Here is a 23,741-nt window from a genome sequence, read left to right as displayed (position 1 = left end):
TCTGATTGTCTCTTAGGCATCATGGCCCAGTCTGCTGTGTGGTTAGTGTTTCTGACTTTTGTGGACTACATCTCAACTGTGAACAGGAGAAACGTGTGGCTAGCAGTCTTCAGTGTGGGGAGTGTAGTAAGTGTGGCTTCCCTGGTCCCTCTCTCCACCTTTTCACTCCCCTCTGTTATGCTGAGTCCTCAAAGTATGGTCCTGACCCTCCCACCAACCCAGTGCCATTTTTAGAAAAGCTCAGAGACACCCACCCCTACCCCACTGACCAGAGATCCTGTGTGTGTGTTGGGGGGAGGGACTGTTTGTGATGTAACAAACCCTCCAGGGGTCTCTGGAGGTTCCCAGGCAGCTCATGGGTAAAGAATCTGCCTGCAATGCAGGAGACCCAGGTTTGATCCCTGAGTTGGGAAGATCCCCTGGAGGAGAAAATGGCAACCCACTCTCTTGCCTGGAGAATTCCATGGACAGAGGAGACTGGCGGGCTACAGGCCATGGGATCACAAAGAGTCAGATACGACTGAGAAACTACACAATAACCAGTGGCTTCTCAGCCTCATTCCAGTTTGAGAACAACTGTGCTAGTATTTTCCATCCCCCATCCTTAAATTACAAGTTCAATCCTTACCTGAGATTTAGCCAATATCAAAACAAGCTGGCTAATTAAAAAAAAAAAAAAAAAAGGAAAAGAAAAAAGAAAATTATTGATTCATTGGATGCATGTAGTTACCAAAACTGAATTTTAGTACATCTGTTCATGGGCTTCCTAGAGAAGGCAGTGGTAAAAGAACCCGGTTGCCAATGCAGGAGATATAAGAGACATGGTTCAGTTTCTGGGTCTGGGAAGATCCCTTGGAGGAGGGCATGGCAACTACTCCAGTATTTTTTTCCTGGAGGATTCCATGGACAGAGGATGCTGGAAGGCTATAGTCCATAGGGTCACAAAGAGTTGAACACCATTGATGAGAATTAGCATTGCAGCATGTCCCTGCCTTGCTTCTCCTGGGAAGATCTTTCTGTACATCTCTTTCATCTCAGCAGGAGGGCATCTGGTTCAAAGTGCCAGGCCAGGCCTTTCATCCCTGAGCCTTTCTTCTCTCTGCCTACATGTGTGAGCACAAGGCAGGGCTTGCTCGACCAGTCTGGCTGAGCAGATGCAGAAACCAAGGCATCCTCCTGCCCCCAGGCCACATCCCAGCCTGGGCTTCCAAGGGTAGCCACGTGTCTGTGAAGGGCTTTCAAGGACACTGGATGATGTCAGGGGAGCGGGCAGGGCCTCCAACACCACAGTTCAAAAGTATCAATTCTTTGGCACTCAGCTTTCTTCACAGTCCAACCATACATGACTAACCTAGATAGCATATTCAAAAGCAGAGACATTCCTTTGCTATCAAAGGTCCGTTTAGTCAATGCTATGGTTTTGCCAGTAGTCATGTATGAATATGAGTATTGGACTGTGAAGAAAGCTGAGTGCTGAAAAATTGATGCTTTTGAACTGTGGTGTTGGAGAAGCCTTTTGAGAGTTCCTTCGACTGCAAGGAGATCCAATCAATCCATTCTAAAGGAGATTAGTCCTGGGTGTTGTTTGGAAGGAGTGATGCTAAATCTGAAACTTCAGTATTTTGGCTACCTCATGCGAAGAGTTTACTCACTGGAAAAGATTGATGCTGGGAGGGATTGGGGGCAGGAGGAGAAGGGGACGACAGAGGATGAGATGGCTGGATGGCATCACCAACTTGATGGACATGAGTTTGGGTGAATTCCAGGAGTTGGTGATGGACAGGGAGGCCTGGAGTGCTGCAGTTCTTGGGGTCGCAAAGTGTTGGACACGACTGAGTGACTGAACTGGATTAAATGAAATAGACCTCTAAGTGGGACCAACACCATGTTTAAAATCTCTGAAGAACCGTTCCACTCTATTCAGCTCTGAATGGGTGAAATTTTCATCCCCAGTGAAAGAAATTGAAGTCACTCATTTGTGCCCGACTCTTCGCGACCCCATATATAGTAGCCTGCTCCAAGCTCCTCCATCCATGGGTTCTCAAGGCAAGCAGTGGGTTGCCATTTTCTTCTGTAGGGAATCTTGAGCCCTGTTTTAAAAGGAAATATTTCTCTTTTGTTATCAGCCCCGCTGTTTCAAGTGGTGTAAGCCTTCCATGTGCAGAATAAGCAAGTCCTGTTCAACTCAAACATAAGGAGAAAATCACCTCTGGGAATTATTTGTCTTCCTTTGAAGTCTCTTGGCCACCGGTTATCACATTGCAGATATTTCCCAGGGTCAAAAATCACTGAATTCCAAAAATATTTTAAAATCATTGTTGTTGTCACTCAGTCACTAACTTGTGTCCAACTGTTGGCAACCCCATGGACTGCAGCATGTCAGGCTTCCATGTCCTTCACCGTCTCCCAGAGTTCACTCAAGTCATGTCCATTAAGTTGGTGATGCCATCTCACTTTCTGTCACCCTCAGTTTCTTTCTGCCTTCAATCTTTCCCAGCATCAGAGTCTTTTGCAATGAGTCAGCTGTTTGCATCAGGCGGCCAATGTATTGGAGCTTCAACATCAATCCTTCCAATGAATATTCAGGACTGATCTCCTTTAGGATGGACTGGTTGGATCTCCTTGCAGTCCAAGGGACTCTCAAGAGTCTTCTCCATCACCATAGTTCAAAAGCATCTATTCTATGGCACACAGCCTTCTTTTTGGTCCATCTCTCAAATCCATAGGTGACTACTAGAAAAACCATAGCTTTGACTAGACGGACCTTTGTTGACAAAGTCATGTCTCTGCTTCGTAATATGCTGTCTAGGTTGGTCATAGCTCTTCCTCTAGACTGACTCAGTATCAATGGGTCAGCAACTAAGTTATAGCAGTGATGCTGCCTTCTAGTCACAGGGTCGGCTCACACCCGACGGGAGGGGAATCACACGGGGTGCCCGCCATGGAGCAGAACCCTGAGAGACATCTTAGAATTCTGCTTCCCACACATGGCAGGCCCAGATAAGGGAAACTCAAAGGCAAAGAGCAGGGACATGCATGAGTCCATTTCTGTTCAGAGAACAGTTCAATGCTTATTCTCAGTTAAGAGGAAATTATGAATAAGGAGGACAGAGACTGGATAAAAGGAGTGGATAAACTTGAAGCCAGGCAGAATATTGGATGAATCCAGTGAGCCTCAGTTCTGTGCTATTCAAAGTGGGATCTATAGGCAGACCTAGAGCACCACCTGAGGTCTTGTAAGAAACATATTCTCGGGCCTTCAGCCTAGCCCTGCTGAACTAGAGTGTCTCCAGAAATATGATCAGACCCCAGAGATGGCTATTCTTTAGCCTTTTCGTCAGCTCAGCCTTCTCAGACACATCAACAGGGTATCTAGTATACCATTATCATGAAGCTTTCAAGTCAGGGCATCCTTGGCGATCCAGTGGTAAATAGTCTACCTTATAATGCAGGGCACGTGGGTTCGACCCCTCAGTCATGAACCCAAGGTCCCACATGCCACAGAGGAACTAACACCGTTCACCGTAACTATTGACCTTGAGTGCTGCAAATACTACTGAAGCTCAAGCCCTAGCACTCTGGAAATCGCACCTCAACTAAAGAGTCCATGTACCTCATTGAAAGATCCTGCATGATGCAACAAAGATAGCATGTGTTGTAACTCAGACACAACACAGTCCAATTAATTAATTAATTTAAAAAATCATTATTTTTTTAAAAAGATGCTCTCATAGAAGCTGTATTTAAGCTCTGCTGTCTTGGCATCAGCAAAGCCAATGGGCAGTGGAAACTGTGGGTCAATTTGATGACTTTAAAAAGTGAAGTTCAGCAACGTTCTTGATGGCTTGTGTAGAAGGGTGGCCTGAAGACTTATAAGCTCTCTGTTCACCAGAGAAACTCTAGCTGCTAGGACTCCTGTGACTCACACCAGGCATATGAATACATCACAGGGTGAAGCTCAGGACAGAAACATGGTAGCTGAGGGTTAGGAATTGAGGTGTGGAGTCTCACAACCCTGCAGGGTAACTCTAGCTCTCCCACCAGTTGACCTTCCATGTCCCAGATCATCTCATCTACACGAAGGAGCCAGTGGTAGTGCCATCTTTCTCTAGTGAGGGCCAAATAATGCAGGCACCATTCAGCAATAAGAAGTACAAAGAGCAACAGTGTACAAAGAGTTTGGCAGTTCTACTCAAGGTTGAACAGAATTACCACATGACCCCATATTAATGCAAGAGATTGGAAAATACATATCAACACAAAAATTTATATAGAGACATTCATAGAAGCATTATTCCTAACAGCCAAAACATGGAAACAATCCAAATGTCTGTTAGCTGATGAGCAGATAAACAAAATGTTGTCCCTTCATACAATGGAATATAATTCAGCTAAATTCCCTGGTGGTTCAGATTAAAACTTCTGCCTGCAATGCGGGAGACCTGTGTTCGATCCCTGGGTTGGGAAGATCCCCTGGAGAGGGAAATGGCAACCCACTCCAGTATTCTTGCCTGGAGAATCCCATGGACAAAGGAGCCTGGTGGGCTACAGTCCACAGGGTTGCAAAGAGTCAGATGCGACTGGGCAACTTAACTTACTACCACATAGATGAACCCTGAAAACAAACTCAAGAAAGTCAGTCACAGAAGACCACAAATTATATGGTTTTCTTTCATTGGGTCCAGAACAGGCTAACCCATAGAGACAGAAAGTATGCTTAATTGCTCAGTCCTGTCCGAATCTTTGTAACCCCATAGACTGTAGCCCACCGGGCTCCTCTGTCCATGGAATTTTCCAGGTAAGAACACTGGAGTGGATTGCCAGTCCCTTCTCCAAGAGACAGAAAGTAGATTAGTGATTACCGGAAGCTAGGAGAAGAGAGGAATGGAAAAGTCAATAAAATCTCATGGGAATTATATTCTGGAAATAGATAGCAGAATTTTTGTAAGACTTTGTGACTGTATTAAAAGCCATTGAATTATACACTTAAAAAAAGCAAAGCTTCTAATATGTAAATGATAACTCAATTTTAAAAGCTAGAAAAATTCACAGAAGACCTTATCAGGGTCCCCAGCACATAGACAAGAATAATAGCTATCAACACAATAATGAGACTGGTGGCAGCGTGAAGCAATAATGCAGCCACTATTAAAAACAGTATGGTAGCTCCTCAAAAAAATTAAATATTGTATTGTCACATGATCCAGCAATTTTACTTCTGGGCATATGTCAGGGAAATTAAGTGAATATTGCAGTTTAGGCTTCAGAGACAAAGCAGAACAGGCTTCTGACCTTGCTTCTAACCTGCCTGGATACTGCCCTGACTGGGAGTGACTGGGAATGACTACGTGCTGTGAGTGTAAGACTTGCAGCACCAGAGATAAGAGGTGGAAGAAATCTTGAGATTGTTGAGTCCCTGGAGGAGGGCCTGGTCAATCAAGCCTCAGGTTTAGTCATATTTCAAGTTTTACAAGACAAAACAAATAGCATTAACATGAAATCAGAGCTGCAATTTGTTCATGGATTGATGATGATACCAGTTGGTGACCATCCTGGGATTAGAAATGGAACCTGAACTGCAATCTTTGAAGTTTCACCCACAGAGTGGACACAGTGCCTGGGACACTTTCCAAGCTGCGTGGGACTCCAGATATGCTTCTCTGATATGAAACAGAATTTCTCAAAGCTGATTAAGTCTGGATGTTGGTCTAAACCCAATTTGGTGATGTATTATCTATGCTTTCTTTTCTCTTTTCTTTTCAGTTCAGTTCAATTCAGTCACTCAAGTCGTGTCCAACTCTTTGTGACCCCATGGACTGCAGCAAGCCAGGCCTCCCTACCCCTCACCAACTCCTGGAACTTACTCAAACTCATGTCCATCGAGTCAGTGATGGCATCTAACCATCTCATCCTCTGTCATCCCCTTCTCCTCCTGCCTTCAATCTTTCCCAGCATCAGATTATTTTCCAATGAGTCAGTTCTTTGAATCAAATGGCCAAAGTATTGGAGTTCCAGCTTCAACATCAATCCTTCTAATGAATGTTCAGGATTGATTTCCCTTAAGATGGACGGGTTGGATCTCCTTGCAGTCCAAGGGACTTTCAAGAGTTTTCCCCAACACCACACTTCAAAAGCATCAATTCTTCTGTGCTCAGCTTTCTTTATGGTCAAACTCACATCCATACACGATTACTGGAAGAACCATAGCCTTGACTAGATGGACCTTTGTTGGCAAAGTCTTTTCTTTTCATGTTAGTATATTGAGAGTAAGCTAGATAATTCTCTAATAAATATCTGTATTATTTATTTGTATATAATGAGCTGCTTTTTTGGTTAATAAATCCTTGAATCTGAGATGAAAGTGCAAAGCTTTGGCAAAACAGCATATACCCAAAGGAACTGAACTCAGTGTCTTAACTATGTATCTGTAAAATCACATTCTCAGCAGCATTACTCTCAACAGCTAAAAGGTGGAAGCAACTCAGGTCTCATTTGATAGAAGAACAGATGAACAAAATGTGATACACAGGTACAATGGAGTATGGTTCAGCCTTGAAAAGGAAGGATATTCTAACACTACAACCTGAATGAACCTTAAGAACATTATATCAAGTGAAATAAGCAGACACACACACAGATATACACACACACACAAACAAATAGTATATGAATCTGTAATCAAACTCACAAAGAAAGAAAGTTAAAATAGCAGGTGCCATGGACTGGGGGAGGGGAAATGGGGAGTTCTCACTTAAAAGGGACACAGTTTCTGCTTCAGTTCAGTTCAGCTCAGTTACTCAGTCGTGTCCAACTTTTTGTGACCCCATGTAGTGCAGCACACCAGGCTTCCCTGTCCATCACCATCTCCTGGAGCTTGCTCAGACTCATGCCCAGCAAGTTGGTGATGCCATCCACCATCTCATCTGCCATCCTCTTCTCATCCTGCCTTCAACCTTTCCCAGCATCAGGGTCTTTTCCAATGAGTCAGCTCTCTGCATCAGGTGGTCAAAGTATTGGAGCTTCAGTTTCAGCATCAGTCTATTCAATGAATATTCAGGACTGATTTCCTTTAAGATAGAATGGTTTGATCTCCTTGCAGTCCAAGGGACTCTCAAGCGTCTCCACCAACACCACAGTTCAAAGCTTAAATTCTTCAGCACTCAGCTTTTTTTATGGCTCAACTCTCACATCCACACATGACTACTGGAAAAACCATAGCTTTAACTAGATGGACCTTTGTTGGCAAAGTCATGTCTCTGCATTTTAATAAGCTATCTAGGCTGGACATAGTTTTTCTTCCAAGGAGCAAGCATCTTTTAATTTCATGGCTGCAGTCACCATCTGAAGTGACTCTGGAATTCCCCCAAAATAGAGTTTCTGCTTGGAAGGTTGAAAAAATTCTGGGCGGGGAAATAGGACGTTTTCACGCCAGTGTGACTGCAATTAATGCCACTGAAATATGTGCTTAAAAATGGCTAACACCTGTGGCAGATTCATGTTGATGTATGACAAAACCAATACAGTATTGTAAAGTAAAATAAAGAAAAAAAAGGCTAAAAATAAAAATTAAATTTTTAAAAACTTGAAAAAAGGCTAAAAATGTAATTTTTTTAAAGCTGAGTGAAAGATTCCTTAAATTCTATGTGTTATGAATGCGGAGGAGCATATTTCTTTTCAAATTAGTGTTTTAGTGTCTTCCAATAAGAACCCAGGAGTAGAACTGCTGTGTCATGCAATAGTTCTATTTTCAAATTTTTGAGAAACTTGGATACTGAAAAACTATAAAACTATATGTATTTTATCACAATTTTTAAAAAGTTAAGATGTAGGAAATAAATTTATGATTTTCAGGGGGATGGTTAGAAGAGGGGAGGGATAAACTGGGAGACAGGTATTGACATGTACAGACTGCTGCTGTTGCTGCTAAGTCCCTTCAGTCATGTCTGACTCTGTGCGACCCCATAGACAGAAGCCCACCTGTATATATAATGTGTGTGCTGAGTCACTTCAGTTGTTTCTGACTTTCTTCAACCCCATGGACGGTAGCAAAGCAGGCACCTCTGTCCATGGAATTCTCCAGGCAAGAATACTGGAGTGGGTTGCTATGCCCTTCTCTAGGGGAATCTTCCTGACCCAGGGATTGAACCCACATCTCTTATGTCTCTTGAATAGGCAGGTGGGTTCTTTACTCCTAGTGCCACCTGGAAAGCCCATACATTTAATACATAACTAATAAGGACCTACTTTACAGCACAGGGTACTCTATTTAATTCTCTGTAATGGCCTATATGGGAAGAAAAATATTTATAAAGTGGATGTATGTATATGCATTACCGATTCACTTTGCTGTACACCTAAAACTGACATGACACTGTAAATCAACTATATCCCAATACAAATTTAAAATGAAAAAAAAATAAAGAAAATGTACAAAGTATAGGTAAAGAGATGAAGTACATGAGGGAGGCCATGTCTTTCAATAAATTACTCAATAACTACTCAATAGTCAAGCTCTAATAAAATGAACATTATGTTTGTCTTTTCTTTAAATAAGAAGTTATATATTCCTGTCACTGCAGTGCGTCAAGAACCCCAATATATTCCCAGGAGAACCACAGAGGACCTCCAGGTTTGGGGTGAGGCGGGGGCAGGGTAAGGGTGAGGTGGGGGCGGGGCAGGGGTTAGGTGAGAGAGACCACTGAGGGAGCCTCAATAGGACTCCTGGAGAATCTCTGCTTTCTGGAGAGCAGATGAGCTGACACTGGAGCTCTGAAATACTTGCACTCCAGCTTTTCCGTGGCCACCATCTTATCCGTGTGTTCCCAAAAGACACGTCTCAGGTATCTCTGGTGCTGCTGCTGCTAAGTCACTTCAGTCGTGTCCGACTCTGTGTGGACACATAAACGGCAGCCTCCCAGGCTCCCCCGTCCCTGGGATTCTCCAGGCAAGAACACTGGAGTGGGTTGCCATTTCCTTCTCCAAGGCATGAAAGTGAAAATTGAAAGGGAAGTCGCTGGAGCCTAACAAATCAGGCTAAATCCAGAGACGATCACCACAGAGGGGCTACCTTTCAGCGGAAAAGTGGCCACCTTTATGCCCAGGTCACACTTTGAAAGGCTAGAAAGAGCAATCCAACTGGGGGTTAATGAAGTGTTTGGAAAGATAACTACACATTATTACGATGCTAGGTCTTTCTGTAGTCACTACTTGCCCGGAATCAATAGTGAATCTTCTTCACAAAATGTTTATCTGGTTGGCCCTGTTAATGACTTTTAGTCTTCATCAAAGAGTTTCAGAAAATACTATACATGCAGAACAAAATAATGATCATAATATCTTAAAAGTATTCAGGAAACTCCTAAAATTCCCAAAAAAAAACACTACAATTACATAAGAGTTCTGCTTGGTATGCTTATTTATTTCCTCAGACACACAATACCTCTTTGGATGAATTTACTGCCTCATCTTATACGCCGCCGCCCCCCCCCCCCCCCCCCCCCCCCCCGCCGGCCCAAGATAAATATGTAGAAGGGAAAAAAAATGTCTCATGATACACATCTGCTGTTTATTGTACAATTTCTCATACAAGTTGTGGTGTTTGCTCTATGAACTTCACAAAATGAGTGAAAATACCAATAAGTATTCAATGTGTCTCTAAGGAGACAACAGGTAGACAATGAAAAATGAGTTTTGAAATTGTTCTTCCTACTTTGCAACTGAAAGATAACATTTCAACTGTTTATCTGACTGATTAAAACAAATTTCTGCATCATATAAACTCAGTCCACCTTTTAAAATGACCTGTCTTCTGGTTAAATCTTGCAACCATAACCCATGCATTCATTACTAATCCATTCCAGAGCTTAGTAAATTGAGAACAAAGGAATAAAAAGATAGAAGAATTTAAAATACAGAGAAACCATTTCCCTGGTGGTCCAGTGGTTAAGGATCTGCCTTGGAACTCAGGGTATGTGGGTCAGATCCCTGACTGGTTGACTAAGATCCCACAAGCCTCAGAGCAACTAAGCGACCATACCACAATTACTGAACCAGCAATCTGGAGCCCATATGCCACAATGAGAGTCTGTGTCACACCAGGGAAGATCCTACATGACACAACAGAGATTCCAAGTGCTGAATCTAAAACCTGATGCCGCAAAATAAATAAAGTTTTTAGTTTTTATTTTTACTTTCTTTTACTTTACAATACTGTATTGGTTTTGCCATACATTGACATGAATCTGCCACGGGTATACATGAATTCCCAGTCCTGAGCCCCCTTCCCACCTCCCACACCATATCATCTCTCTGGATCATCCCTGTGCACCAGCCCCATAGAGGAGATGACAGCAGAACAAGTTGCCAACAAAATGTGTTGAACCGAGAAAGCAGATGTGAACAATTAGAAAGGCAGAGTATGTTCATGGAATGCCCAAGACCCAGAAGAGCAGAGAACAGAAGCAGTCAAGCCTGTTCCTATAGCACAATCCAGAGAAACTCAGGTACATGTACCAGAGATCAGGTAGAAGCTATGGGGCTGAACACACTGGATGAGTTAGAAGTCAGTCTAGAAAGACTGGCCCACATGTTTTCTCAAAGTCAATATGTTGAAAACAACAATCCTGGACTTCCCTGGGGGGTCCAGTGGTTAATAATTTGCCTGCCAATGTAGAGGTTCCATCCCTGGTCCAAACAATTCTTATGGAGCAACCAAGCCCATGTGCCCCAACTACTGAGCACACGCATCACAACAAGACAAGCCACTGCAGTGAAAAATCTGTATGCCACAACTACAGATTAGCCTCTGCTCAACACAACTGGTGAAAGCTTGCAAAGCAAGGAAGACCCAGTGCAGCCATTAAAGAAAAAAAAAAAAAAAAAACTTTCTCAAAACCAGCTGCCTCCCAGTCTGCTGCACCTCTATCCTTGTGATCATCAGGCTGCAAAAGCTACAGTTATGCATGATACACTCACTCTTCTTTGGAAGGACTGATGCTGAAGTTGAAGCTCCAATGCTTTGTTTGGCCACCTGATAGAAGAGCTCACTCATAGGAAAAGACTCTGATGCTGGGAAAGACTGAGGGCACAATGAGACTATGGATGAGATGGTTGGATGGCATCACTGATTCCACTAACATGAACTTGGGCAGACTCCAAGAGATGGTGAGGGACAGGTAAGGCTGGTGTGTTGTGGTCCATGCAGTCGTGAAGAGTCAGACCTGACTGAACGACAGCAGACACTCCTCTTCATTTACCATATTTACAAAGAGTCAGAGTCCTGTGGAACTTTTTCCATGAAAAGTTTCCAGGATTATGGAAGCCTTCAAGATGGCCCCCAATGGTCTTGACTCCCAGTGTTCATTTCATACTGATTTCCCTCGTGGTTCAGACAGTAAAGCATCTGTCTGCAATGCAGAAAACCCTGGTTTGATCCCTGAGTCAGGAAGATCCCCTGAAGAAGGAAATGACAATCCACTCCAGTACTCTTGCCTGGAAAATCCCTTGGATAGATGACCCTGGTAGTTTACAGTCCATGGGGTCGAAAAGAGTTGGACATGACTGAGTGACTTCATTTTTTTTTTTCTCTTTAGTCATACCACCGTATAACCATTTCCCACATTAAATTAGGTTTTACCTAGACCTCCCATGTGGAGGAAATGGCATCCGACTCCAGGATTCTTCCCTGGAGAATTCCATGGACAGGCAAGCCTGCCAGGCTATAGTCCATGGACTCGTAAAGAGTCAGACACGACTGAGTGGCTAACACTAGACCTCCCAGGAGGCCCACTCGTTAGAAATTCTCCTGTCAAGGATGGAGACATGGGTTTGACCTCTGTCCCCGAAGGATACCACATGCCAGTAAACCCTTGCCCATGGGCCACAATTACTGAAGCCTGAGCACTGTAAAGCCTGTGCTCCACAACTAGAGAAAGCCTGTGCGCAGCATCAAACACCCCTAAACAACTTTTTTAAAAATCAGTTCAGCTCATTCGCTCAATCGTGTCTGACTCTGTGACCCCATGGACTGCAGCATGCCAGGCCTCCCTATCCTTTGCCAACTCCTGGAGTTTACTCAAACTCATGTGCATCAAGTCAGTGATGCCATCCAACCGTCTCATCCTCTATTGTCCCCTTCTCCTCCTGCCTTCAATCTTTCCCAGCATCAGGGTCTTTTCAAATGAGTCAGCTCTTCACATCAGCTGGCCAAACTATTGGAGTCCTACTGATGAACACCCAGGACTGATCTCCTTCAGGATGGACTGGTTGTATCTCCTTCCAGTTCAAGGGACTCTCAAAAGTCTTCTCCAGCACCACAGTTCAAAAGCATCAATTCTTCGGTGCTCAGCTTTCTTTATAGTCCAACTCTCACATCCATACATGACCACTGGAAAAAACATAGCCTTGACTAGATGGACTTTATTTGATTTTCATTTCCATGCTACAGAAGTGCTCCATGACCAGGTCAGGTTTCACTTTGACCTCTTAGATTGCTTTTTTCTAGATGTAACCTGTCACCATGCCATGAGGACACTCAAGCAACCATAAGACAGCCTACAGAGAAAGGAACCAACTCATCAGCTCCAGAGAAAGGAACCAAATCGTCAGCTTCAGGTTGTGGGCTGGCCATCCTGGAAATGAATTTCTCATCCCTGGTCAAGTCTTCAGATGACAGGAGCCCCAAGAGACACCTACCCTGCTTTCTCTCTACTTCTTCTGTGATTCTCATTATCCTACTACACCAGCATCAATGACTAGCTAGGTCAAGTCCTATTCTCTTTTTCCTTTTAACCTTGTATTATGACTCAATTATATAATCACAGGAAGTTGCAAAATAGTTCATAGAGTCTTGTGTACATTTTGGCTACCTGATGGAGACATCCTATATATAACTGTAGTAAAAGATCAAAGGGGTTTCCTGGTGGCTTAGACAGTAAAGAATCTGCCTGCCAATGCAGAAGACCTGGGTTCAATCGCTGGGTCGGGAAGACCCCCTGGAGGATGGAATGACAACCCACATCAATATTCTTGCCTGGAGAATTCCATGGATGGAGGAGGCTGGCAAGTTACAGACCATGGGTATCACAAAGAGTCAGATACAACTGAGCAACTAACACAATATCAAAAACAGGACACAGATAAAGCAAAAAGGAAATTATCTCTTTTCACCTGAACTTTACTTAGTAGCTATGGAACCCTTGGCAAGTTAGTTATTATCAGAAGCTCAGTTTTCTCATCAACAAAATGTCTATATTTCTGTCTTTGTGCCAGTACCATACTGTCTTGATGACTGGCTCTGTAGTAAAGTCTGAAATCACGCAGGTTGATTCCTCCAGTTCCATTCTTCTTTCTCAGCATTGCTTTGGCTATTCGAGGTGTTTTGTATTTCCACACAAATTGTGAAATTATTTGCTCTAGCTCTGTGAAAAATATGGCTGGTAGCTTGATAGGGATTGCATTGAATTTGTAAGTTGCTTTGGGTAGTATACTCATTTTTACTATATTGATTCTTCCGATCCATGAACATGGTATATTTCTCTATCTATTAGTGTCCTCTTTGATTACTTTCACCAGTGTTTTATAGTTTTATATATATAGGTCTTTAGTTTCTTTAGGTAGATATATTCCTAAGTATTTTATTCTTTTAGTTGCAATGGTGAATGGAATTGTTTCCTTAATTTCTTTTTCTATTTTCTCATTATTAGTGTATAGGAATGTGAGGGATTTCTGTGTGTTGATTTTATATCTTGCAACTTTACTATATTCATTGATTAGCTCTAGTAATTTTCTGGTGGTGTCTTTAGGGTTTTCTATGTAGAGGATGATGTAATCTGCAACAGTGAGAGTTTTACTTCTTCTTTTCCAATTTGGATTCCTTTTATTTCTTTTTCTGCTCCGATTGATGTGGCCAAAATTTCCAGAACTATGTTGAGTAGCGGTGAAAGTGAGCACCCTTGTCTTGTTCCTGACTTTAGGGGAAATGCTTTCAATTTTTCACCATTGAGGATAATGTTTGCTGTGGGTCTGTCATATATAACTTTTATTATGTTGAGGTATATTCGTTCTGTTTCTCCTTTCTTGAGAGTTTTTATAATAAATGTATGCTGAGTTTTGTCAAATACTTTATCTGCATCTATTGAGATAATCATATGGCTTTTATTTATCAATATGTTAATGTGGTGTATTACATTGATTGCTTTGCAGATATTTAAGAATCCTTACGTCCCTGGGATAAAGCCCACTTGGTGATGGTGTGTCATCTTATTAATGTGCTGTTGGATTCTGATTGCTAGACTTTTGTTAAGGATTTTTGCATCTATGTTCATCAGTGATATTGGCCTGCAGTTTTCTTTTTTGGTGGCATCTTGGTCAGGTTTTGGTATTATGGTGATGGTGACCTCATAGAATGTGTTTGATGTTTACCTTCCTCTGCAATTTTCTGGAAGAGTTTGAGTAGGATAGGTGTTAGCTCTTCTTGAAATTTTTTGGTAGAATTCAGCTCAGAAGCTGTCTGGAGATGGGCTTTTGTTTGCTGGAAGATTTGCAAGGCTCTCATGTTGGGTGAATATATATTTATAATTGTTATATCTTCTTCTTGGATTGATCCTTTGATCATTATATAGTGTCCTTCTTTGTTTCTTTTCACGGCCTTTGTTTTAAAGTCTATTTTATCTGATATGAGTATTGCTAATTCTGCTTTCTTTTGGTCTCTATTTGCATGGAAAATCTTTTTCCAGCCCTTCAGTTTCAGTCTGTATGTTTCCCCTGTTTTGAGGCTGGTCTCTTGTTGACAACATATATAGGGGTCTTGTTTTGGTATCCATTCAGCCAGTCTTTGTCTTTTGTTTGGGGCAGTGAAGCCATTTACTTTTAAGGTAATTATTGATAAATATGATCCCATTGCCAGTTACTTTCTTGTTTTGGATTCCAGTTTATACATTCTTTTTGTGTTTCCTGTCTAGAGAATATCCTATAGCATTTGTTGGAGAGCTGGTTTGGTGGTGCTGAACTCTCTCAGCTTTTGCTTTTCTGTAAAGCTTTTGATTTTTCCTTTATATTTGAATGAGATCCTTGCTACTAAGTTGCTTCAGACGTGTCCGACTCTGTGCGACCCCATAGATGGTAGCCCACCAGGCTCCCCCGCCCCTGGGATTTTCCAGGCAAGAATACTAGAGTGGGTTGTCACTTCCTTCTATAATGCATGAAAGTTAAAAGTGAAAGTGAAGTCGCTCAGTCGTGCCAAACTCTTAGCGACCCCATGGACTGTAGCTTATCAGGCTCCTTCATCCATGGGACTTTCCAGGCAAGAGTACTGGAGTGGGATGTCATTGCCTTCCCTGAAGATCCTTGCTGGATACAGTAATCGGGCCTGTAGGTTATTTTCTTTCATCACTTTAAGTATGTCTTGCCATTCACTCCTGGCTTGAAAAGTTTCCATTGAAAGATCAGCAGTTATCCTTATGGGAATCCCCTTGTGTGTTATTTGTTGCTTTTCCCTTGCTGCTTTTAATATTTGTTGTATGTGTTTGATCTTTGTTATTTTAATTAATACTTGTCTTGGAGTGTTTTGCATTGGGTTTATCCTGTTTGGGAATCTTTGGGTTTCTTGGACTTGGGTGATTATTTCCTTCCCCATTTTAGGGGAACTATTATCAGCTATTATCTCCTCAACTATTTTCTCGTGGTCTGTCTTTTTGTCTTCTTCTTCTGGGACTCCAATGATTCAAATGTTGGGGCATTTAACACTGTCCGGAGGTCTCTGAGATTGTCCTAATTTCTTTTCTTTTTTAATTTGTTAAATTTAATTTTATTTTTACTTTATTTTACTTTACAATACTGTATTTGTTTTGCCATACATTGACATGAATCTGCCACGGGTGTATATGAGCTCCCAATACTGAATCTCCCTCCCACCTCCCACCTCCCACCCCATATTATCTCTCTGGGTCATCCCCGTGCACCAGCCCCAAGCATCCTGTATCTTGTATCAAACATAGACTGGTGCTTCGTTTCTTATATGACAGTATGCATGTTTCAATGTCATTCTCCCAAATTATCCTACCCTCTCCCTCTCCTTCACAGTCCAAAAGTCCTTTCTATACATCTGTGTCTTTTTGCTGTCTTGCATTCAGGGTCATCATTGCCATCTTTCTAAATTCCATATATATGTGTTAGTATACTGTATTGGTATTTTTCTTTCTGGCTTACTTCATTCTGTATAATCGGCTCCAGTTTCATCCATCTCATTAGAACTGATTCAAATATATTATTTTTAATGCCTGAGTAATACTTCATTGTGTATATGTACCACAGCTTTCTTTTCCATTCATCTGCTAATGGACATCTAGGTTGTTTCCATGTCCTGGCTATTATAAACAGTGCTGTGATGAAAATTGGGGCATATGTGTCTCTTTCAATTCTGGTTTCCTTGGTGTGTATGCCCAGCAGTGGGATTGCTGGGTCATAAGGCAGTTCTATTTGCACTTGTTTAAGGAATCTCCCACTGTTTTCCATAGTGGCTGTACGAGTTTGCATTCCCACCAACAGTATAAGAGGGTTCCCACCAACAGTATAAGAGGGTTCCCTTTCTCCACATCCTCTCTAGCACTTATTGCTTGTAGAATTTTGGATTGCAGCCATTCTGACTGGTGTGAAGTGGTACCTCATTGTGGTCTTGATTTGCATTTCTGTGATAATGAGTGATGTTGAGCATCTTTTCATGTGTTTGTTAGCCATCCGTATGTCTTCTTTGGAGAAATGTCTATTTAGTTTTATGGCCCATTTTTTTTTATTGGGTCATTTATTTTCTTGGAGTTGAGCTGCAGAAGTTGCTTGTATATTTTTGAGATTAGTTTTTTATCAATTGCTTCATTTTCTATTGTTTTCTCCCATTCCGAAGGTGGTCTTTTCACCTTACTTATAGTTTCCTTTGTTGTGCAGAAGCTCTGAATTTTAAATAGATCCCGTTTGTTTATTTTTGCTTATATTTCCAGTATTCTGGGAGGTGGATCATAGAGGATTCTGCTGTGATTTATGTCAGAGAGTGTTTTGCCTATGTGCTCCTCTAGGAGTTTTATAGTTTCTTGTCTTACGTTTAGATCTTTAATCCATTTTGAGTTTACTTTTGTGTGTGGTGTTAGAAAGTGATCTAGTTTCATTCTTTTACAAGTGGTTGACCAGCACCACTTGTTAAACATATTTTCTTTAATCCATCGTATATTCTTGTCTCCTTTGTCGAAGATAAGATGTCCATATGTGTGTGGATTTATCTCTGGGCTTTCTATTTTGTTCCATTGATCTATATTTCTGTCTTTGTGCCAGTACCATACTGTCTTAATGACTGTGGCTTTGTAGTAGAGCCTGAAGTCAGGCAGGTTGATTCCTCCAGCTCCATTCTTCTTTTTCAAGATTGCGTTGGCTATTCGATGTTTTTTGTATTTCCATACAAATCTTGAAATGTTTTGTTCTGACTCTGTGAAAAATACCGCTGGTAGCTTGATAGGGAGTACATTAAATCTGTAGATTGCTTTGGGTAGCTTACTCATTTTCACTATATTGATTCTTTCAATCCATGAACATGGTATAATTCTCCATATATTAATGTCCTCTTTGATTACTTTCATCACTGTTTCATAGTTTTCTATATATAGGTCTTTAGTTTCTTCAGGTAGATATATTGCTAAGTATTTTATTCTTTTCGTTGCAATGGTGAATGGAATTGTTTCCTTAATTTCTTTTTCTACTTTCTCATTATTAGTGTATAGGATTGCAAGGGATTTTTGAGTGTTTATTTTATATCTTGCAACTTTACTATATTCATTGATGAGCTCTAGTAATTTTCTGGTGGAGTCCTTAGGATTTTCTATGTGGAGGATCATGTCATCTGCAAAGAGTGAGAGTTTTACTTCTTTTCCAATTTGGATTCCTTTTATTTCTTTTTCTGTTCTGATTGCTGTGGCCAAAACTTCCAGAACTATTTTGAATAGTGGCGGTGAAAATGGCACCCTTTTCTTGTTCCTGACTTTAGGGGAAATGCTTTCAATTTTTCACCATTGAGGATAATCTTTGCTGTGGGTTTGTCATAGATAGTTTTTATTATATTGAGGGATGTTCCTTCTATTCCTGCTTTCTGGAGAGGTTTTTTTTTTTTTTTTTTTTTTTTTAATCATAAGTGGGTGTTGAATTGTGTCAAAGGCCTTCTCTGCATTTACTGAGATAATCATATGGCTTTTATTTTCAATTTGTTAATGTGGTGAATTTCATTGATTGATTTTCGAATATTGAAGAATATTTGCATCCCTGGGATAAAGCACACTTGGTCATGGTGTATGATCTTGTTAATGTGTTGTTGGATTCTGATTGCTAGAATATTGTTGAGGAGTTTTACATCTATGTTCATCAGTGATATTGGCCTGTAGTTTTCCTTTTTTGTCGTATCTTTGTCAGGTTTTGGTATTAGGGTCATGGTGGCCTCAGAATGAGTTTGGAAGTTTACCTTCCTCTGCAATTTTCTGGAAGAGTTTCAATAGTATACGTGTTAGCTCTTCTCGAAATTTTTGGTAGAATTCAGCTGTGAAGCTGACTGGACCTGGGCTTTTGTTGGCTGGAATATTTCTGATTACAGTTTCAATTTCCATGCTTGTGATAGGTCTGTTAAGATTTTCTATTTCGTCCTGGTTCAGTTTTGGAAAGGTGTACTTTTCTAAGAATTTGTCCATTTCTTCCACATTGTCCATTTTATTGGCATATAATTGCTGATAGTAGTGTCTGATGATCGTTTGTATTTCTGTGTTGTCTGTTGTGATCTATCCATTTTCATTTTTAATTTTATTGATTTGATTTTTCTCTCTTTGTTTCTTGATAAGTCTGGCTAATGGTATGTCAATTTTATTTATCCTTTCAAAGAACCAGCTTTTTGCTTTGTTGATTTTTGCTATGGTCTCTTTTGTTTCTTTTGCATTTATTTCAGCACTAATTTTTAAGATTTCTTTCCTTCTACTAACTCTGGGGTTCTCCATTTCTTCATTTTCTAGTTGCTTTAGGTGTAGATTAGGTTATTTATTTGACTTTTTTCTTGTTTCTTGAGGTATGCCTCTATTGCTATGAACTTTCCTCTTAGCATTGATTTTATAGTGTCCCACAGGTTTCGGGTTGTTGTGTTTTGATTTTCATTCGTTTCTGTGCATATTTTGATTTCTTTTATTTTTTTTTTATTTCTTCTGTGATTTGTTGGTTATTCAGAAGTGTGTTGTTTAGCCTCCATATGTTGGAATATTTAATAGTTTTTCTTCTGTAATTGAGATCTAATCTTAATGCATTATGGTCAGAAAAGATGCTTGGAAGGAGTTCGAATTTTTTTGAATTTATCAAGGGTAGATTTATGGCCCAGGATGTGATCTATCCTGGGAAAGGTTCCGTGCACACTTGATAAAAAGGTGAAATTCATTGTTTTGGGCTGACATGTCCTATAGATATCAATTAGGTCTAACTGGTCTATTGTATCATTTAAAGTTTGCGTTTCTTTGTTAATTTTCTGTTTAGTTGATCTGTCCATAGGTGTGACTGGGGTATTAAAGTCTCCCACTTTTATTGTGTTATTGTCAATTTCCCCTTTCATACTTGTTAACATTTGTCTTACGTATTGCGGTGCTCCTATGTTGGGTGCATATATATTTATAATTGTTATATCTTCATCTTGGATTGATCCTTTGATCATTGTGTAGTGCACTTCTTTGCCTCTTTTCACAGCCTTTGTTTTAAAGTCTATTTTATCGGATATGAGTATTGCCACTCCTGTTTTCCTTTGGTCTCTATTTTCGTGGAATATCTTTTTCCAGCCCTTCACTTTCAGTCTGTTTGTGTCCCTTGTTTTGAGGTGGGTCTCTTGTAAGCAGCATATATAGGGGTTTTGTTTTTGCATCCTTTCAGACAGTCTTTGCCTTTTGGGTAGGGCATTCAACCCATTTACATTTAAGGTAATTATTAATAAGTATGATCCTGTTGCCATTTACTTTATTGTTTTGGATTCGGGTTTATACACCCTTTTTGTATTTCCAGCCTAAAGAATATCATTTAGCATTTGTTGGAGTGTTGTTTTGGTGGTGCTGAATTCTCTCAGCTTTTGCTTGTCTGGAAAGCTTTTTATTTCTCCATTATATTTGAATGAGATCCTTGCTGCATAGAGTAATCTGGGCTGTAGGTTATTTTCTTTCATCACTTTAAGTATGTCTTGCGATTCCCTCCTGGCCTGAAGACTTTCTATTGAAAGAACTGCAGTTATCCTTATGGGAATCCCCTTGTGTGTTATTTGTTGTTTTTCCCTTGCTATTTTTAATATTTGTTGTTTGTGTTTCGTCTTTGTTAATTTGATTAATATGTGTCTTGGGGTGTTTCACCTTGGGTTTAGCCTCTTTGGAACTCTCTGGGTTTCTTGGATTGGGTGATTATTTCCTTCCCCATTTTAGGAAAGTTTTCAACTTTTATCTCCTCAAGTATTTTCTCATGGTCTTTCTTTTTGTCTTCTTCTGGGACTCTTATAATTCGAATGTTGGAGCATTTCATATTGTTCTGGAGGTCCCTGAGGTTTTCCTCATTTCTTTTAATTTGTTTTTATTTTTTCTTCTCTGATTCATTTAGTTCTACCATTCTATCTTCTGTTTCACTAATCCTGTCTTCTGCCTTCATTATTCTACTATTTGTTGCCTCCAGAGTGTTTCTGATCTCATTTATTGCATTATTCATTATATATTGACTCTTTTTTAATTTCTTCTAGGTCCTTGTTCAACCTTTCTTGCATCTTCTCAATCTTTGTCTCCAGGCTATTTGTGAATCCATTTTGATTTCAAGATTTTGGATCATTTTCACTATCAATATTCAGATTTTTTTTCAGGTAGATTCTCTATCTCTTCGTCTTTTGTTTGTTTTGGTGGGCATTTCTCCTGTTCCTTTACCCGCTGGGTATTCCTCTGTCTTGTCATCTTGGTTATATTCTTCATTTTGGTTGGCCTTTCTATATTCTGGGAATTTGTGGAGTTCTCTTTATTATGGAGTTTCCTCACTGTGGGTGGGGTTGTATCAGTGGCTTGTCAAGGTTTCTTGGTTAGAAAGGCTTGTGTTGGAGTTCTGGTGGGTGGAGCTGGATTTGTTCTCTCTAGAGTGCTATGAATTGTCCTGTAATGAGTTATGACATATCAATGGTTTTGGAGTAACTTTGAGCTGCCTGTATATTGAAGCTCAGGGGTGTGTTCCTGTGTTGCTGGATAATTTGCGTGGTATGTCTTGCTCTGGAACTTGTTGGCCCTTGGGTGGTGCTTGGTTTCAGTGTAGGTACGGAGGCATTTGATGAGCTCCTATCAATTAATGTTCCCTGGAGTCAGGAGTTCTCTTGTGTTCTCAGGCTTTGGACTTAAGCCTCCTGCTTCTGGCTTTCAGTCTTATTTTTACAGTAGTCTCAATACTTCTCCTTCTATAAAACACCATTGATAAAACATCTAGGTTAAAGATGAAAAGTTTCTCCACAATGTGGGACACCCAGAGAGGTTCACAGAGTTACACGCAGAAGAGAAGAGGGAGGATGGAGTTATAGGTGACCCGAATGAGATGCGGTGGAATCAATAGAGGAGAGAGCATGCTAGCCAGTAATCAGTTCCTTATGTGCCCTCCACAACTGGACCGGTCAGAGATGTTCATGGAGTTATTTAGAGAAGAGAAGAGGAAGGAAGGAGACAGAGGTGGCCAGGAGGATGAAAGGAGAGAATCAAGAGGAGAGAGACAGATCCAGCCAGTAATCAGTTCCCTAAGTGTTCTCCACCATCTGGAACACATAAATTCAGAGTTGGGTAGAGAAGAGAGGGGATAGAGAGAAGAAACAGGTGACCTGGTGGAGAAAAAGGAGAGTCCAAAGCGGAAGAGAGCAGTCAAGCCAGTAATCTTACTCCCAAGTAAAAATGGGTACTGAAGATTGGGTTCTTAAAGATACAAAATTGATAACAAATACCAAAAAGCAAAGATTAAAAATCTAGGACAGAGTTTGGAATTTCAAAAGTACAACATCAAGGAAAAGAAGAAAAAAAAAAAGTCACAAAAAATATTTTTAAAAAATGAAGTTTATTTTTTTTTTTTAAATCTTTTTTTTTTTTTTTTTTTGCCAAGTTTTAGGTTATATAAGTGAATATTAAAGGAGTAATAGAGGACTTAAAAATTAGGAAAAAAAAAGAATAAAAAAAGAATGATCGTAAAAATAGTAAAAATATATCTAGGACTTTCTCTGGTATTGTTGTGGGTATAGTGGGGTCAGTTCATTTTCAAATAGTTCCTTGGTCCGGCTTATATTTCTCAGTATCTATAGGCCCCTTCCTATGTAACTGGTACTAACGACAGGGTTTTAATCTTTTGCACTGGTCACTTCCAAAGTGGTTCCCTCTGTTTTAGCTTCTTCTGTTTGCTGGTCTCTTCAGTGTCTGATTTCCACCCTGACATAAAGGGGGCGGTGTTGGACACTTTTTTAAGGCTCACTTGTTCTGTCACGCTGTGGGGAGGGAGGGATGCTGCAAACAGATAACACTATCCTGTGCTCACAGTGCCTCAGCCACACTGGGCCTGCCCCTGCTCATGGCACATGTACCCTCCCTGCCCACACTGCTCAGGCTCTAGGTTTCTCCACCAGGAACCATCCGAGGCCAGCCCTGGTCTGCATTCACCTCCCAGGTCTAAGCCGCTCAGGTTGAGGCACTCAGGCAGTCCTCAGAGGTGCAGATTCAATTGGGCCTGCGTTTTGTGCCCTTCCCAGGTCCGAGAAGCTCAGGTGATGAGGTGTTTGGTGAGCGCAGTTGCTGCAACTTATCACCTCCTCCATCCCTGCTGCTCATTTTTCTGGGTGTACAGCCAGTGCACCTTCTCAGGCAGATGCTGACCGTCCAGAACCCTAAGAAGTCTTAGTTAGCAAACAAGCATGCTTACAGTTTTGTAGATAATGTCTCTCTGGGGCTGCGATTGCCCCCTTCCAACTCTGCCTGCCTGGCACTAGAGGGGGATAGTCTGCAGCCAGCTATCTCTGTTCAGTCCTTTGTTCTGTGCGCAGGCCTGGTGGTGTCTTAGGTTAGGGATGGCTTTTCATGTGTTATTCCACAGTCTGGTTTGCTAGCCCGAGTTATTTCACTCAGATTGTGCTCGGGGCATTCAGACCAGATCCTTACTCTAAGCAATGCAGTTCGTGCCTCCCTGCCCAGCCCCCGCTTGCTAGTGGTGGGGGCAGGTGTCTGCGCTGCTTCTCCACTGGAGGAGTTGCTGTTGGGCTCATAGTCTGTGGATTTTAATTATTTATTTATTATTCCTCCCTTTTATTTTGTCCTCTGTGCTTCCAAGGCTCTCGATAGACTCGGCAGTGAAAGTGTGTCCTGGTATTTGGAAACTTCTCTCTTTTTAAGACTCCCTTCCTGGGAGGGAGCTCCATCACTACCCCTTTTGTCTCTTTTTTTGTCTTTTGTATTTTTTCTTACCTCGTTTTGAAGACAATGGGCTGCTTTTCTGGGTGCCTGATGTCCTCTGCCGGCATTCAGAAGTTGTTTTGTGGAATTTACTTAGGATTTAAATGTTCTTTTGATGAATTTGTGGAGGAGAAAGTGGTCTCCCCATCCTATTCCTCCACCACCTTAGGACCGCCCTGAATTCCAATTTATATCTATTATCAACAAAACTGAGATTTTCCTTCAGCATGGCAGAAAGGAATACTTGCCACAAGCTGC

The sequence above is a fragment of the Budorcas taxicolor genome, chromosome Y (genome assembly GCF_023091745.1).
Source record: "Budorcas taxicolor isolate Tak-1 chromosome Y, Takin1.1, whole genome shotgun sequence".
Classification (NCBI taxonomy): domain Eukaryota; kingdom Metazoa; phylum Chordata; class Mammalia; order Artiodactyla; family Bovidae; genus Budorcas; species Budorcas taxicolor.
Note: the sequence above shows the minus strand (reverse complement) of the source record.